The sequence below is a fragment of the Pogona vitticeps genome, chromosome 7, assembly GCF_051106095.1.
Source record: "Pogona vitticeps strain Pit_001003342236 chromosome 7, PviZW2.1, whole genome shotgun sequence".
Classification (NCBI taxonomy): domain Eukaryota; kingdom Metazoa; phylum Chordata; class Lepidosauria; order Squamata; family Agamidae; genus Pogona; species Pogona vitticeps.
The window spans coordinates 22,855,826-22,871,848 of NC_135789.1; the positions used below are offsets into that span (position 1 = coordinate 22,855,826).

Sequence of the window (16,023 nt, forward strand, 5' to 3'; positions counted from 1 at the left end):
TCAGAAGGAACAAGGAATCCGGAGCGGTGGCAGATAGCTACTTAGGAAAATCCCAGAGCTTTGACCCTGCAAGCCCAGGGTCGGCTACACCACTCTCTGCAGCTCCCCCATTTCCTCTAGAGCAGATGGGGGGGGATAGTCTTCTGAACCAAGACCAGCGGCCAAACCCAAGGTCATCCCCTGATTGAAGAACTTCAAGAGAAGGAAAGGTACAGCAGGTGAATGAACTAAGAAGCTCAGGTGAGGGGCGAGCAAAACACAGCCAAAAGTCCAACACACATTCATGGGACAGGATCCATCGAAGGCATCTTGTGCAAGAACCTTAGAGAAACCGGGCCAGACCCGGAACTTGGAAATATTCCTTTTCCAAACTGTACTGTAGTCCTCAAAAATAACTTTTTCGAGCTTTCTGACACGGCCGCTTCGTCCAACTCCTGGTCACCATTTAGACACTAGTTTTCCCGACAATTCTTCTCCAGCGGTATCTGGAGATTTGGGGGATTTTAATGTAGGATGATCGCAATGGAAACCACATGTGCTACCTACCACTCAGCGATGGCCTTGTTGCACACTGTTTGATCAGATGAGCTTTGCATGTCTAAGCCCTTATCTTCTGAGCTATCTGAAGGGCATTCCTCTCCCCCAGTTAATGACTTCAAGCAGCTAGGCTCAGCTGACACAATTCTTTTATTCTATTACCAACAACTCGGATTTCAGCAGCTGATGTTTCTCCCATCTCCTTTGAGGCTTACATCATGGCCTCTGAGCTGTTGAACAATAGTGATTAAATGGGCTTGACTTTCCAGAGCTTTGCCTTGTGCGCAGACATAAGTGCAATAAACAAGATTTTACCCAAAGGAGATGGATGTGAATTTTGCTTTTTAAAAGGACCTTGCTTTTTTTTTTTTTCTAAATCAAGGCTTTTGGTCTCAATTTTCTGGGAAGACTCTGGGGTTTACTCGATCCTGATTGGTCGGGGTGTATACCCTTCATCTGGAGATGATTCCCCAAAAGTGGAAGGGAATGGGAAAAGAGGAAGACTAACTATGAGATGGATTGACTTTTTTAAAAAAAAGGGGAACGAGAGAACAATGAAGATTAGAGTCTTGAATCTGCATGACCTGAGCAGAGCCATCACTAATTCATCGGGTCATAATAACTGAGAAGCAATCTAATAGCATCTCTGTGTAACAGTACTTGATAAATTGAAAAAGATTCTTGGGCCATATGGTATGACTTTTGCTGGAGCTTTTACAACCTCGCATGCTGTCTGTGGGAGGTGTAGGTGGGAGGGACCTTTCTCGGCTGGGGAGACTGTCAATCTATTCAACACTAACCAATCATTCCTTCCTACCTCTGAATTCAGAGAGAGCCCTGTCTCTCGGCTCTGTGCTCTTCTGTTTCGTTCTAGTTAGTTTGTCTGTTGGCTGTTGATCTCCATTTAAAAATGACAGTAGAACTTATGTATCTGCAGGGCATTGATTCGAAGTCCCCTTGGAGATGCTGAAAAACACAGATGATAGGGAATGCTGTCCATAGCATGGTCTCTGGCTCCCTCTAGTGGCCAGTTCTGGTAACTTCTTTATAAATATACATTTCTAGGATTTTCCTTTTAATATTTTCAGATTGTGGATAAGTGAATCAGCTTCAGCTTTGCAAATTAAGCCTGTGATCGCCTGCCAGTGATCCGTAACAAACTGGACCACCCTAAATGTTGGATGGAGGGTGTGACGGAAAAATTGCCGGGAATGGCAAAGCTGTCACACAGTTCCGGAGAAAACCTCACCTGTAAAAACCTAGCCACATCTAGCCACACCCTCTAACCACATTGCTGGCTTCTTCCACGTCCTTGCAGTTCTTTTCCCCCTCTAACTGCATACGTGAAACATTTCCCTGCATTAGAAAGAAGGCAGCTTAGCAGGGAGACTTTTCTACATTTCCATTAGTATGAATAATCATTGATCAAACTTATTCTTTGTTTATTATTTACATTTATATGCCACCCCATTCGTGCATAGCATTCACTATTCTGGGTGGCCGACAACATAATGATCAAACATCTAGAAATTAGAAATTAAAATCGACTTATAAATCAAATAAAAACAAACACCACAAATAACAGAAGAGGCGTATTCTCTAAATGCGGGAATGGGACAGGGGGCAGAAGGGCAGGCTGGCTTGCACAGAAAGGCTTCTCTGTCAAGAAATGTCATCCAAAGCCTTTTAAACATTAGGCGGGAGGAGGCCAGGAGCAGCTCAAGTGGTAGAGAGTTCCAAAGTGTAGGCGCCACTGCGAAGAAGGCCCGGGCTGTTGTGGCTGGTTTCCTGGCCACCCGGAGGAACAAGGCCTGGCAAGATCTTTTACCTATACTACCTATACATAATTCAAAGTGATGTTTTTTGACCTATAAAATCCTAAATGGCTTGGGCTCGAGCTATCTCAAGGACTGCAACTCCCTTTATGAGCCTGCTCAAGTGTTAAAATCATCAGGGGAGGCCTTTCTCTCCGTCCCACCACCTTCACAGGCGTGTTTGGTGGGGACCCAGGAGAAGGGCCTTCTCGGTGGCTGCTCCCAGAGACTCCGGAACTCCCTCCCACTGGAGGCCAGGCTGGCCCCATCTCTGTTGTCTTTCTGCAAGCCGGCAAAGACCTCTCTCTTTAGTCAAGCTTTCTTCTCAGGGACTGGCAACCTGAGTGACTTTTAGGTGCATTACTGCTCAGACTGGATTGTTAGCAGTACCAGTGTTCATCATCTCTCAGAATGGTATTTGTTCGTTTTTAGCATCTGCATACTTATTGTTTCTGCTTTAATATTGTCTTTTAATGATGTAAGACACCTCTTTATACTCATTGTTCTTAGCTTTAAGTATTTTGCCTTCCAAGGATGTAAGCCACCTTAGGTCCATTTTAAGGAGAAGGGGTTGGGTAAAAATAAATAAATAAGGCTTCTTCTGCCTCTCAAAGCAACCCTGAACCATTAGCAGAAGGGTATTTTTCTCTCCCACTTAGCTTTTTATTTATTTTTTTTAAAAAATGTGGTTTTCAGCATTAAGTTTATTGTTATGCAAGGACGGTTTGGATTTATTAAAAATTCCCCCATGCCAAGAGCATATGCTTGCAATATGTTTGCAATATTTCAGAGTATACTTTGCCCATTCCAATCCAGGAACAGAAAAAAAAGAGAGAGAGAGAACTAGGCCATCAACGGATGCCATCCATTTTGATCCGCCTGAGGGACGGACCAGAATACATTTTCTGGGAATGGTAAACGAAACCACTGGATTGTAAAAGAATACAAACAGGACAGCCTGTCCCGGATTGTATGAGAAGTGTTGTCTCATTCAGAATAAGATCCTAAGAATGTGGAACGGCTGGCCAGATTTTGTGGAGTGTTGGAATAGCTCAGCGTGTTGGAGCACCTAGGAGTTGAATATCAAGAAAAAACTCTTAACTGTTAGAGCAGTACGACAACGGAATCTGTGAGGTGGTGAGCACTCCAATGCTGGAGGATTCAAGAGACTGTGGGACCACCCTCTGTCGGATTTGTTTTGACTTGGATTCCTGCACTGAGAGCAGAGGGTTGGGCTCAATAGAGGTTCCTTCCAACTCAATTATTCTATGAGTTTTAATCCCCACTGCAGCTTTTGGGAAGAGGACCTAGCTAGATCACCAAGACCAGTGGCTCCCAATCTATAGTCCCCAGGTGTTCTTGGACTACAACTCCCAGAAGCCTTCACCATCAGTTGTGCCGGCTAGGATTTCTGGGAGTTGTAGTCTAAGAACATCTGGGGACCCAAGGTTGGGAACCACTGACCTAGACCCTGTGTAGCTGATGGGATCATGTGTTCTACAACCTATGTGGTCTTGGGTAAACTGGTCAGTGATCCCAGAGCACCATCAGCAACAGAAGCTGCTAAACCACTTCTCTAATAAATAACCGCCTAGCAAACTTTCTAGGTGAGCATGAGAAGAATGGTTCTGGTGTTTTGAGCCACTCATGCTATCAAAATAAGCCAAGTAGGAGAGAAGAGGCTGTGTGGAGCAGCATGCCTCTTGCTCCACACTAAGGGGGCAGTGGTAGGTGCTTCCTAGGGGTGATTGTGATATATTCAGCTGCATTGCAGGATGCGGCACAAACTCCTGTCATATATATAGTTTATCACATGCACAACCTTACTATTGTTATATCATTTTATCGTGCATCTTAATGTATATGAATATGTTCGTGGTTTTAACGGCCAGTGGCTATAATAAATGTTTACCTTGTGCGAATACGTCATCTGAAGACCCACCTGAAATGACTTGGCTTTTAAAATTGAAAATAGGTGTACTTTTAATCCTCTTGTATTTTGTTTTTAACCCAGCATTTTGCAGAAGTGGTTGGGCCAAAGCCGAAAGGACGCTCAGCTGTGGACGTGCCTGGAAGTGAAAGGAAAGTCCAATGCTGCAAAGAAAAATACTGCATAGGAACCTGGAATGTAAGATCCATGAACCTTGGTAAGCTGGATGTGGTCAAACAGGAGATGGCAAGAATAAACATCGACATCCTGCGCATCAGTGAACCAAAATGGGCAGGAATGGGTGAATTCAACTCAGATGATTATCATATCTACTATTGTGGGCAAGAAGCCCATAGAAGGAATGGAGTAGCCCCCATAGTCAACAAAAGAGTGGGAAAAGCTGAAATGGGATATAATCTCAAAAATGATAGAATGATGTCAATACGAATCCAAGGCAAGACCTTGGATTTGCAAAACAAGATCATGTGCCTGCCTCTTTTCCTACTGCCTTTCACTTTTCCCAGGATGACTGTTTCTTCCAAAGAGTCTTCTCAGGAGATACCCAAAGCATGACAGCCTCAGTTTATTCATATTTGTAGGAATTCCTGCTTGATTTGATGTAGCAACCACTTATCTATCTTTCTCGTGGCCTGGGGTATTCCTCCAGCACCATATGTTAGAAGCGTTGATCTAGAGATGCTGGAGGCAAGCAGAGGCAAGAGCAGGGGTCAAGGCAGAAACACTGGCACGCAGGGGCTCAGGACCAGCAAGGCTCAGCATGAGGCCTGTCTCTTTAAGGCAGTCAGCTTTATAGGAAGGGGTGGAGTCTGAGAGGGCCGGAATCAAAGAGCCAATTTACACTGGCGTACGTTACAAGGAGTAAGCCGTGGCTTTTACTGAGGAGTGCTGGCTGCATTCCAGGGCTCATGCTCAGTCGGTGATGTACCTGCTAAAGCGGCCACTCGGAATTCATTTACAAGCTGCCTCTCACTACCTCGAATTTGCCCAATGCTCAGTGGCTTCATTGGGTTAATGCAAGGCATTGCGTGCGGAGGGACCTTTGAAGACGGTTCAGGAACTACGAGGAGTTTGCCCCATGACAGAAACAAGATCCTCTAACTCGGTCTGAACCTACAGACCATACCTTGCCAGGCTGGTGAAAACTTGTCAGGCTGGTCCCCATCGTGTCCAACGCCCTGTTCAAGGCAGGAATCCAAATCAAACCAGACCTGACAGGTAGCGGTCCCATTTCCTCTTGAAGGTCTCCAGCGTTGGAGCGCTCAACACCTCCCGAGGTCATTGTTTCCTTTGTCATATTGCTCATAACAGTTATCAGATATTCAGCCGAGTGACTAGACTTCTGTTCATGCAGCCTAAAAACATTGGCCTTTTTTGCAGCCCCATCACACGGTTGGCTCATACTCAGCTTTAGACTTCCAATAGCTCCAAGATCCGTCTTACTCATAATATTACTGAACCAACTCTCCTCCATCTTGTAATGGAGAAGGCACTGTCCTTACTTCTTCCTCTCCGCTTCAAACAATCCTTCATCCTCTGACAACCTATTGAGGGGGTGTCGTTGGCGTATAAGGAAGGGCACGCTACATCCAGAGAGGGTGGGAGAAGGGTCAGCAGCAGGAAGGAGAAGGGCCAATGAGAGCACAAAAGGCAGAAAAGGAAGCCATTGCGATGGTGTGAAAGGCTCACAGAAGCTTCTGACACGAGATGAACACACTCAACAAAAGCCATGAGTTTGCAAGGCCCGGGTGGCGGCTATTGCCACGTCTTTTGGAAGGTCACTGATCCGCTGGGTCGGCCATGAATCGAGCCGACCTGGCAGCACATAACACCAACAAGGTGAGCGTCATGTGGATGGTGCAACCACAAACAAACCATCCCATTTCAACACAACCGCTTCCCATTTTGCAAACAGGCCAGCCTGTTTCAAGAGGCATTCAAAAGCACCCTCTCATAAATGAAATTATTCTATATAGGTTCCCAACATCAAAACTGGGGTTTTGTATCTATTTCTTGTTTTGAGACAGTTCGTGTTGGATGGCTGGGTTAGCGCTATACTGTGCTGCTGTAAATCACTAAGAGTTGTGCTTTGCACTAAGCCAGCAGTTTATAAATGCATGGGGGGAAAAACAAATACAATCTGAAACATGATAAGTCCCTGTGTGGTTTCCCACACTGGCTCCCAGTTTATATCCAACGGCACGAGGAAGTGCGATTTTTAAGTATGACAAGAACACTAAAGCCAGTGGTTCTTAACCTTTGTTACTCTGGTGTTTTTGAACGGCAACTCCCAGAAACCCCAGCCAGCAGAGCTGATGGTGAAGGCTTCTGGGAGTTGCAGTCCAAAAACATCTGAGTAACAAAAGTTAAGAACCAGTGCTCTAAACCAGTGGTCCCCAACCTTGGGCCTCCAGATTTTCTTGGACTACAACTCCCAGAAGCCTTCACCACCACCTCTTTTGGCCAGGATTTCTGGGAGTTGAAGCCCAAGAACATCTGGAGGCCCAAGGTTGGGGACCACTGCTCTAAACGACATCAACTGCCCAACCACAAAGTCTAAGTCCTACCTCCCGTGTTCAGGCAGATCCTACCAACTTGTGGGACGTTCAAGTGTAGCCCTCGTGTCAGCCAACCTAGAACTGATTTAGGCAAGTGCCTTGGGGCCTGTCCTCACAAGGACGGCTAAAACCAGCCACCACAACGGCAAACACAATGAAACGGTGGAAGCATGGGTCGGTGGCGTGATGCTCTGTGCCAAGGCAATCTCAGACCTTCACCGGATGGAGCGCAAGGTCATGGACAGATCTGAAGAAAGCATGGAAGGCAGGTCAGAGGTTGCAGCACAAAGGACAGCTCCCTGCTTGCAACTTCATCAGGCAAGGTCTGAGACCAGACAGCTTTGAATACCCCACTCCTGAAGCTCCACCCCCTCTCAGACTCCACCCCTTCCTATAAAAGCTGACTGCCTTAAAGAGACAGGCCTCATGCTGAGCCTTGCTGGTCCTGAGCCCCTGCGTGCCAGTGTTTCTGCTTTGACCCCTGCTCTTGCCTCTGCTTGCCTCCAGCATCTCTGGATCAACGCCTCTAACATATGGTGCTGGAGGAATACCCCAGGCCACGAGAAAGATAGATAAGTGGTTGCTACATCAAATCAAGCAGGAATTCCTACAAATATGAATAAACTGAGGCTGTCATGCTTTGGGTATCTCATGAGAAGACTCTTTGGAAGAAACAGTCATCCTGGGAAAAGTGAAAGGCAGTAGGAAAAGAGGCAGGCACATGATCTTGTGTTGGCAAGACCTGAGCAGAGATGTGAATGACAGGAACTTTTCAAAGCCAGAGTTGTCATACAATGGAAATGATTTGACAGCACGTAATTATTTTATTTATTTACTTGCAATATGTATACACCACCTTTCTCCACAAGAAGAATCCAAAGTGGCAGACAATAATAAAACAAACTGTATTCAAAATTTTTAAAAAAACAAAAAACAGTAGACTAATTTTTAAGAAACGGCTCTTAGGCAGCCAGTTACCAAGGGCTCAAACACACGTGCCAAAAGAACCCCAGTTATAGCGTTTCAGCTGTTATTTGGATTGTTTCAAAGTTTTCCATGCAAATGATGCATGGGTAACATTGATTCGTATGCTTTTTGTTTATTTCCTCCACACTTGGAGGGTAGTACTGATTTGTACAGAGAATGTATAATTTCATTCCTTATAGTTTCAGTGTGTGTGAATGCCATTGTTCATTTATTTCCTTTGCAAAGGAGTTGGGTTTTTGGGTGCTGTGGCCACTTCATGGCCACTGTGCTCATATCCTTAAAAAATAATTAAGGGATATCAGTAAATCACTAGTAGCAACCTCCATCACCACAAACAGTGCTCATAAGGAGACAGACTCCACCCCACCCCCCACCTTGTGGATGAAAAAGGGCTCGAGCCAAGAAAGGGACATTTCCTGCTTTGAATTGTTAAGAAAGGGGTGTTGTATGAACCTCTCCTCTCCTCTCCTCTCCTCTCCTCTCCTCTCCTCTCCTCTCCTCTCTCTCTCTCTCTTAACTCTGCTCTTCACCATTTTTTGCAAATCTTTTAAAACCTGCTTCTTCCTCCTGATGCTGTGCAAAAGGGGAAAGAAAAATGAAAACCAAAAATGTAGAGATATGCAGGGAAATAAGGAAAGGGGAATGAGTGAGTAAAGGAGGGAAGGGAAAAGGGGAGGAGGAGAGAAGGCTTGTACCACTCAATCAATATATCATCTTTGGTTAATTTTTTTTAAGGGAGCGGCTGATTGCCCCAGGAAACAGTAGAGAAAATGAATCAATACAAAATTAAAGAGCAGTGTAGCCTGCTATAATAGTTCAAATAGCAGGAAATACATTGACACAGTTCTAAACAATGTAAACACTCCCACCAATCTATATATACCATGTGGCTTCTGGGGGGGGGGGAATGTTTCTGTATAAGAGAGGGATTAAAAGAACTGGTATAAATTGGTTTCTTTTCTTATGTGTGACCGAGCGCTTAAGAAAAAGCCTTCCTGAAAAGGAGAAAAACCAGGTGTGTACTCTCTCCCAAGCCCATTGTTTCTAACTCCCCAAAGAGATGTGAATACCTAAGCTATCAAGAACTTTCTGTGGCTCCTCTGGCTGGCAACTCCTCTCAAGAAAACTGGCCAAAGGGAGCCACAATCCTTGAGCAGGAGAAGTATTTTGGGTCAACCATACGGCACCCTTATCTGCCTCTGCGAAAAACCCATATCCCAGTGTCAGAGAGGGTCTGATTTGCCGGAGACAGGCAAACACAAGGAAAAAATAAATATAACATTATGTCAAACCTAATAATTCACCCGTCTGGGTTTATCCAGCCTAACTGAGTCAGCAGTTTATTTGATTAGGGCTATTCCCAGATGTCTAACATCATTGTAACCGTTAGCAACTCAGTTCATGAACTTCATCAAGAGATCAAATGTAAAAATTGTGATTTTGCAGCAAAGGAGTGGAAAGGGTTGCAGGAGGGGAAATGAGTCTTTAAAAGTTTGATCAGCCAATAAATCGCACCCCCAGAATGGATGGGGGGGGAACATGCTTAATATCCCACACAACTTTTTAATCAGCCTCCGCCCCACGCCGTGGGTGAAATCTTGCAGTGCTTTGAACCCAGCAGGTGGAGATGGGAGAGAAACAGGATGAGATGAATTAAGTTACCTCCCCTGCTCCCGTAGCACTTTCGGAAAGAAAAAGCAGACGGAGCGAAAAAAGAGAGAAAGGATGGGAAAGCAGGTAAACGGGTTGTGAGAAAGGTGGCATTTTTCTTTGCAGGCAGGAGGTTTCTGGAACAACACTCCCTAAAGCTTTTGGGCCCATGCTGTTCTTTTAATTTCTTAAACCAAAGACGTTTAAGAACTTAAACAGAGCTGAGCCGAGCGTTCTTTCTTACAAGTTTTTTAAGGCTGGAAGGGCTTTGGAAAGCGGTGTAGAGAGAAGGACTAAAACTGTGTAGAAGACAGATGTTCCTTCTTTGAATTGCCAGTCTTCTTGGCCTGGATCAGTTATTCAAGGTGCATTAAAAGACACCCTCCCAGGGGTCCCTAAGCCTCCTGAAGACAGGTAAGGTGCGTTCCAGTCCTAAACAGAGTCAGGTTTTAGCAGTCTAGTCAAGGTACGGCTCACCCTCGTCTTAAAATCATATTTATGTCTTTATTTATGTATGATTTGTTTCTTTTAAAAAAAATCTACCCCCACCTGGCTCCTTAAAAGGACGGTGTGTATGCAAGTATTTTTTTAAAAAAAGAAGTAAAACAATGATTATCTTGGAAACGGTCAATAAAATCAACCCTAAAAAGATGAAAGATAAAAGTTTGCCTCTTGGGACTGGGGAAGAGGGTGGGAGAGCTCAGGGGCTGAGGTCTCTGAATGCAGAGCTGGTTGGGAGTTTGAATCCCTGCACAGGGGCTGGACTAGATGACCCACAGGGTCCCTTCCAGCTCTGCCGTTCTATGATTCTAAAAATGGCATAAAACTTGGAAAATCCCTATAAAAATGCACCCCAACAAATGACCTTTAAAATTAACTTTTTGAAAGTGATTGGTGTCATTTGTTAATTTAGAAATGTCTTTTTGCGCCCTGTTCTCCCACCCAATTTAATTTTTGCAAGCTTGGCAACCCCCTCTTACGATGAGAATCAAAACCGTGGGGGGAGAACAGGGGAGAAAGTGGAAAGCACTGCATTTATAGGGTTCCTTTTCACAACATCAAGGCAGTTGTTTTAGATTAATGTATAAATAGGCATTAGTGTAATACATCTGTTGTTAATCCACGGCTTGGGGGAAGAGAGATGCCAGCAGATCATTTATTAGACCTGTCGATCCTATAACGTTCTTCCTTGTGTTCCTTTTGTCTTTTTCTCCGAGAATATAATCGGTTCCAGTATGTCTTTTATTTCACAATGTAGACTTGCGTTTCCTCCTGTCGTAGGGAGCAAGGCATGATGAATTCCAGGATGTAATTTATGCTCTTTCTCTGGAATTGGATGTTACCCCATTAATTCTCAAGCTTTCTGACAAGGAGCCTGGTTCCCCTCCCATCGCTCCAGCTTGCTCTTTGCTAGATGCAAGGGGGGGTCGTGCAAAGAAATTAGGAGAGGACAAAAGCAATCGGGTCTGAAGATGGCCAACCGAGGTGTTCCGCCTGATTGGTTTTTCCAGGCAAAGCAGGAATAGGAGAAACACTTCATATTTTATGCAACAAGCCGAATGACATCAGAAGAAACCCTGGCAGATCAGAGAGGAGGTTGGGATCTTGCTAGCCAGCTTCGAGTTTTCCCATGGTGGCCAAAGAGGCAACTCTGGGAAGTCCACAGGCAGGGGAAAGATTGCCCAACAGCCCACCTGGTATAGCGGTTAATAACTGGACGCAAACCCCCACGTGACCATGAAACGCACTGCGTGGATTTGGGCCAGTCCGACTCTTTCACAACTGACCTCACAGGGTTAGTGTGAGGATAAAGTGGAGATGAAAAAGCCACAGGCACCCCTTTGAGCTGGAAGGAAGGAAGGAAGGAAGGAAGGAAGGAAGGAAGGAAGGAAGGAAGGAAGGAAGGAAGGAAGGAAGGAAGGAAGGAAGGAAGGAAGGAAGGAAGGAAGGAAGGAAGGAAGGAAGGAAGGAAGGAATTAGCTGATGATGGACAGAAGGAAGGAAGGTGCAGAGGAAGGAAGGAGCTGATGATGGAAGGAATGAAGGAGCTGATGATGGATGGATGGAAGGAAGGAAGAAGCAGAGGAAGGAAGGAAGGAGCTGATGATGGACAGAAGGAAGGAAGGAAAGAGCTGATGATGGACAGAAGGAAATACAGTATTCCATTTGAATATCTTCACTAAATATTCACACTGTGTCCAGTGATTCTATCTCCATGGAACTTTTGCATGTCGTTTTGGGTCGCCCATGTATAACAGATTATCGATTTTTCCTGCTTGTTCTCAAATATGGTAGCCCAATCCGTATGATGATCATCATCATCATCTCCACTGTGACTGAGGTCCTTCTCTCAACGCGTTCTCTTGCTGACATCTCAGGGTGGTTAAGTGGGTCCGTCTAGCCTCTGTTGGTGTAAATCAGCATTTCACATTCTGGCCCCCCCAGATGGTGGGGACTATAACTCCCACCATCCCCAAGTGTAGGGGTTGGAAGAGGTAGTTCAACACAGCTGGGACACCTGATATCCGCGCATACACATTAACAGCAAATTGCCCTGTAACCCTCACCACCAGCCATGTTCCTTCCTGCCTATTTTGTTCTGTTGAGAACCTGTTTCAGGGAAATCATGCCTTTTTAAAGGTCTGTTGAACAACTAAGTGTTTCTTTTTTAAAAAAACAACACTCCAATTCTTGGTTAATGCTAAAGTTCTTTTGAATGTTCATGTTAATGTTCTTTGGGAGACCACAGCCTCTCTTTGGGGCTGGGATATAATCCACAGAATATGGTGCACAATGCCGACTGGCATTGGAGATCCAAATCATGCATTTCCCACACTAGTGAACCAAATCGTGGTTCGCCTAATAGCCCTCTGATGCTGTTAGTGGTTTTCTTTCAAACAATTTTTTCCTCTCTCTCTTTCTCTGTTTCCCTCTCTCTTCTTTTAAAATCTGGAAACAGAAGCATTGGACCCAAGAGTACCAAAAGCACTTAAAAAGAAAAGAAAATCAAGCCGAGAGGTATCCAGTTCCTTCTTTAAGGGCTCGTATAGCTGCCTTTTGGAACGCAACCTTCTCTCCCTACCCCGCCCCCCCCATTTCCTGCCTTTCCCCCAAATTCCCTGAGACAGATATTTGTAGACAGGTAACAAATGTGCTGATGATGGCAGGCAGTGGAAGTGATCCTTGAAGCCAGTAGATATATTTTTTAAAAATTATAACTCCAAAACAGAATTTGGAGGTAATGGGTTGAGTATGCCATTAAGGTAAACGTAAAGGTTCCCCTTGACATTGAGTCCAGTCGTGTCCGACTCTAGGGCACAGTGCTCATCCCCGTCTCCAAGCCGCAGAGCCAGCGTTTGTCCGAAGACTGTTTACGTGGTCACGTGGCTGGCGCCACGTGAACACCGTGACCTTCCCACCGAGGTGGTACCTATTTATCGACTCGCATTTACGTGCTTTCGAACTGCTAGGTTGGCAGGAGCTGGGATGAGCGACGGGAGCTCACTCCGTCGCATGGATTCGATCTTACGACGGCTGGTCTTTGACCTTGCAGCACAGAGGCTTCTGAGGTTTAACCTGCAGCGCCACCACGTCCCTGTAGTATTACTGTTACTCGATATGGCTTTTCATGCAATAAGGGCCAATGGTGTGACTTTTCATCAGTCACATGAGAAATTTATAATCTTTATAATATTTCCACTTTTTTATCTAACAAATAATATTGAACCAATGTTACTCCTTACTATTATCTCTGGTATATAAGAAGGTGTCCGTTTTCTTTTTTCTTTTTTAATTGGAAGTCCTGTTGCTTCTTGTGAACACACGTCTCTTTAACTGAAATTATTTGGATTCTCTGATGCTTCGGATGTTCTCCATCCTCCTTCACACCCTAATGCACCCACTTATTTTACACCATTGCATGTACGCCTGCATATTAAACCATATTCTGGCCCTTGTAGCATTACAAACTATAAATATATATTATCAAATATGTTAGTATATATGACAATCTTTTGATGTACTGTATGCATTCAGTAGGATTAAAAAAAATAGTCACAAGCAGAGATGGGGACTTCATACAGTATTTGTTTCCCTGGAAAAATGAATATGAATGGTGACACAGTGACACAGTGGCACGCACACATGCTAGACGCACTCTCTCACACACACACACCAGAACATGCCAGGCCACATACTGGGGTCTGCACAGGACTCGGGTCCATTGTTGTAATCATTGCGCCTATCACGGAAGGAACCTGGCTGGCTCTTCCCCGCCTCCCCACACAGCAGACCACTTATCGGATAAGCAGGGTAGACTCCCTGTCACACTTCCATGCTACAGTGGTTGGCTGCGTGGGGAGGTGGGGAAGAGCCAGACGGGCTGCTTCCACAATTGGTGCGGTGATAACGACAGAGCCGAGCACCTCGCGGAGCCCAGTAAGTGGCCGGCCAGTTATGGGGGGCGGGATTGGCCACCGAAGAACCCATGGTGCCATGGTTAGTATTCATTTCCCCAGGGAAACGAATGAGAGGTGCTCATCTCTAGTCACAAAGATAAGAGCTAGTTTAACATAATCTCATCTAGAAAGTGCTACATATATGCAAATTATATGCAAATTCTTGTCCCTCTTTTATCCTCCTTTTTGATGAAGCAAATGCACTTTCCCCATCGTGATGTGGAGGTGCCACAGCTTCTATCTGGGTTGTTCTGTGGATAAGCTAGTGTTCTCCTACCAAGCTGCAGATTTCTGCAACTCAAGAAAGGTAGGTCAGTAATTAGAACAGAACTGAAATAAATAAATAAGTAATGAAGACAAAAACATTGTGGCACCTTAAAAGGTAATTGCTATATTTTTATGTGAGCTTTCATGGATAAGTCCACTTCCTCAATAATCCATAATCACAATTCTACCAGGAAGGTGGAAAACCCAAATTCATTCATTCATTTGTTCATTTGTTCATTTGTTCATTCATTCATTCATTCATTCATTCATTCATTCATTCATTCATTCATTCATTCATTCTTTCTTTCTTTTTCTTTCTTTCTTTCTTTCTTTCTTTCTTTCTTTCTTTCTTTCTTTCTTTCTTTCTTTCTTTCTTTCTTTGTCAAAACTGTGCTTATACACGAAGACACAGTCATGCATACTGAGAAACACGGTACAGTACTAATAGGAAATGAAACAGTTTAGGGAAGAAAACCGGGGAGAGATTTCCAGTTCCCCAGCCCAACCCATCCACCCCCTTCCCCCTAAATCAAGAGGCAGTGGAGAATTCTCTCAGCCCAAAACACAGGCCTGCGCATGGGAGACAGTGCGCAAGAGAGACACAAAAATATCTTGTTAAACTTTTACAGTTTTAACCACTGAACAAGCTACTTTTTCTCGATAATTTATACCTGAACGACACGTCTAGACATGACATCATCGTAAGGTATGCCTGGTGTTTTGTGGTCCGTTTACAATAACCAGGATGTATAATTGCCTTCATTCAGGTCAGTAAAAGGGGGCGATTAGTGGGTTGGGGAGCCGGGGAGAAGGGAAATTATCAAAAAAAGGCCTTTCTCTTAGCAGCTGTTCTGGGGAATGGCTTTTATGGTCTGTTGTTTTCTGCCAAGGGCCCTAACAAAAGCTAAAACCTTACCCTGGATCCTGATCCGTTGCAGAAGAGCAAGGGAGGGAAGAAGGGGGAAAGTGACAAATACCGTAGACAATCTCCAGTTTGCAAATGGGTTTCATTGCGTATGGTTTGTATTAAAGCCACGAAGGAAAGCCAGGAATGGTTATTAGAGAATATATACCCCCGTGGGTGCAGATGAATTCTGACGGCTTACGAGGGGAAGATGCTTGAGTTTTGTAGGCAAACTCTTTCCTTGCCGTGCTGCTGGAAAAGATTCCCATGGTACCTTAAAAGCGAAGTGTTTTTATATTACAGAGCCACATCTTCACACTGCTTTCTAAAATATGAGATTTTGGAATGTCAGCTCTTGAATCAGATCTTGATCTACTGAGAGTATGTTTTTTTAAAAAAAAGTTTATTTCTCCATAGCCCAACCGACCGCTCACGATGGAGGCCGTGCACAGACTCTGGCTGGAGTCCAAATTCTAAGCCAGATTGGTCTGATCCGAAACGATTGGTGGGAAGTCCAGACCAGAAAGGAGGGGCCACATTTGGTTCCAGAGTAACGCAAGCTGAACCTGCAGATCCGTTTGAAACTGAATAGACCGGAGCAGGAACGGTTGGGTCTTTTTAGGGCGAGGGAGGAAGTCAACTTTAAAGACGTCTAATACACAACTCTCTGAAGATAGCTGCTTGACATCTGGCAGCCTAACCCTGCTCCTTAGAAACGTTGAAATCTCCAAGTTCAGGAACATTCATGCAAAAAGGAAAAAAGCTACTGCACTTTTGGTCTGCCAGTGCTAGACAACCAGCTGGGTTAGGCTGTGGATCCAAAAGGGTTGGGAGTTCGGTTCCCCTTGGTTCCTCCTAGAGGAACAGCCAGCCTGTGTAGCCTTGGGCAAACTTCACTATC

At 44.7% G+C, this 16,023-nt stretch overlaps 1 protein-coding gene across 7 annotated transcripts in view; it reads right to left on the minus strand.

The window, feature by feature from the left end:
* COL26A1 (collagen type XXVI alpha 1 chain) overlaps positions 1 to 16,023 on the minus strand; it is a 122,439-nt gene that overhangs the window by 60,005 nt on the left and 46,411 nt on the right. The window lies entirely within an intron of this gene.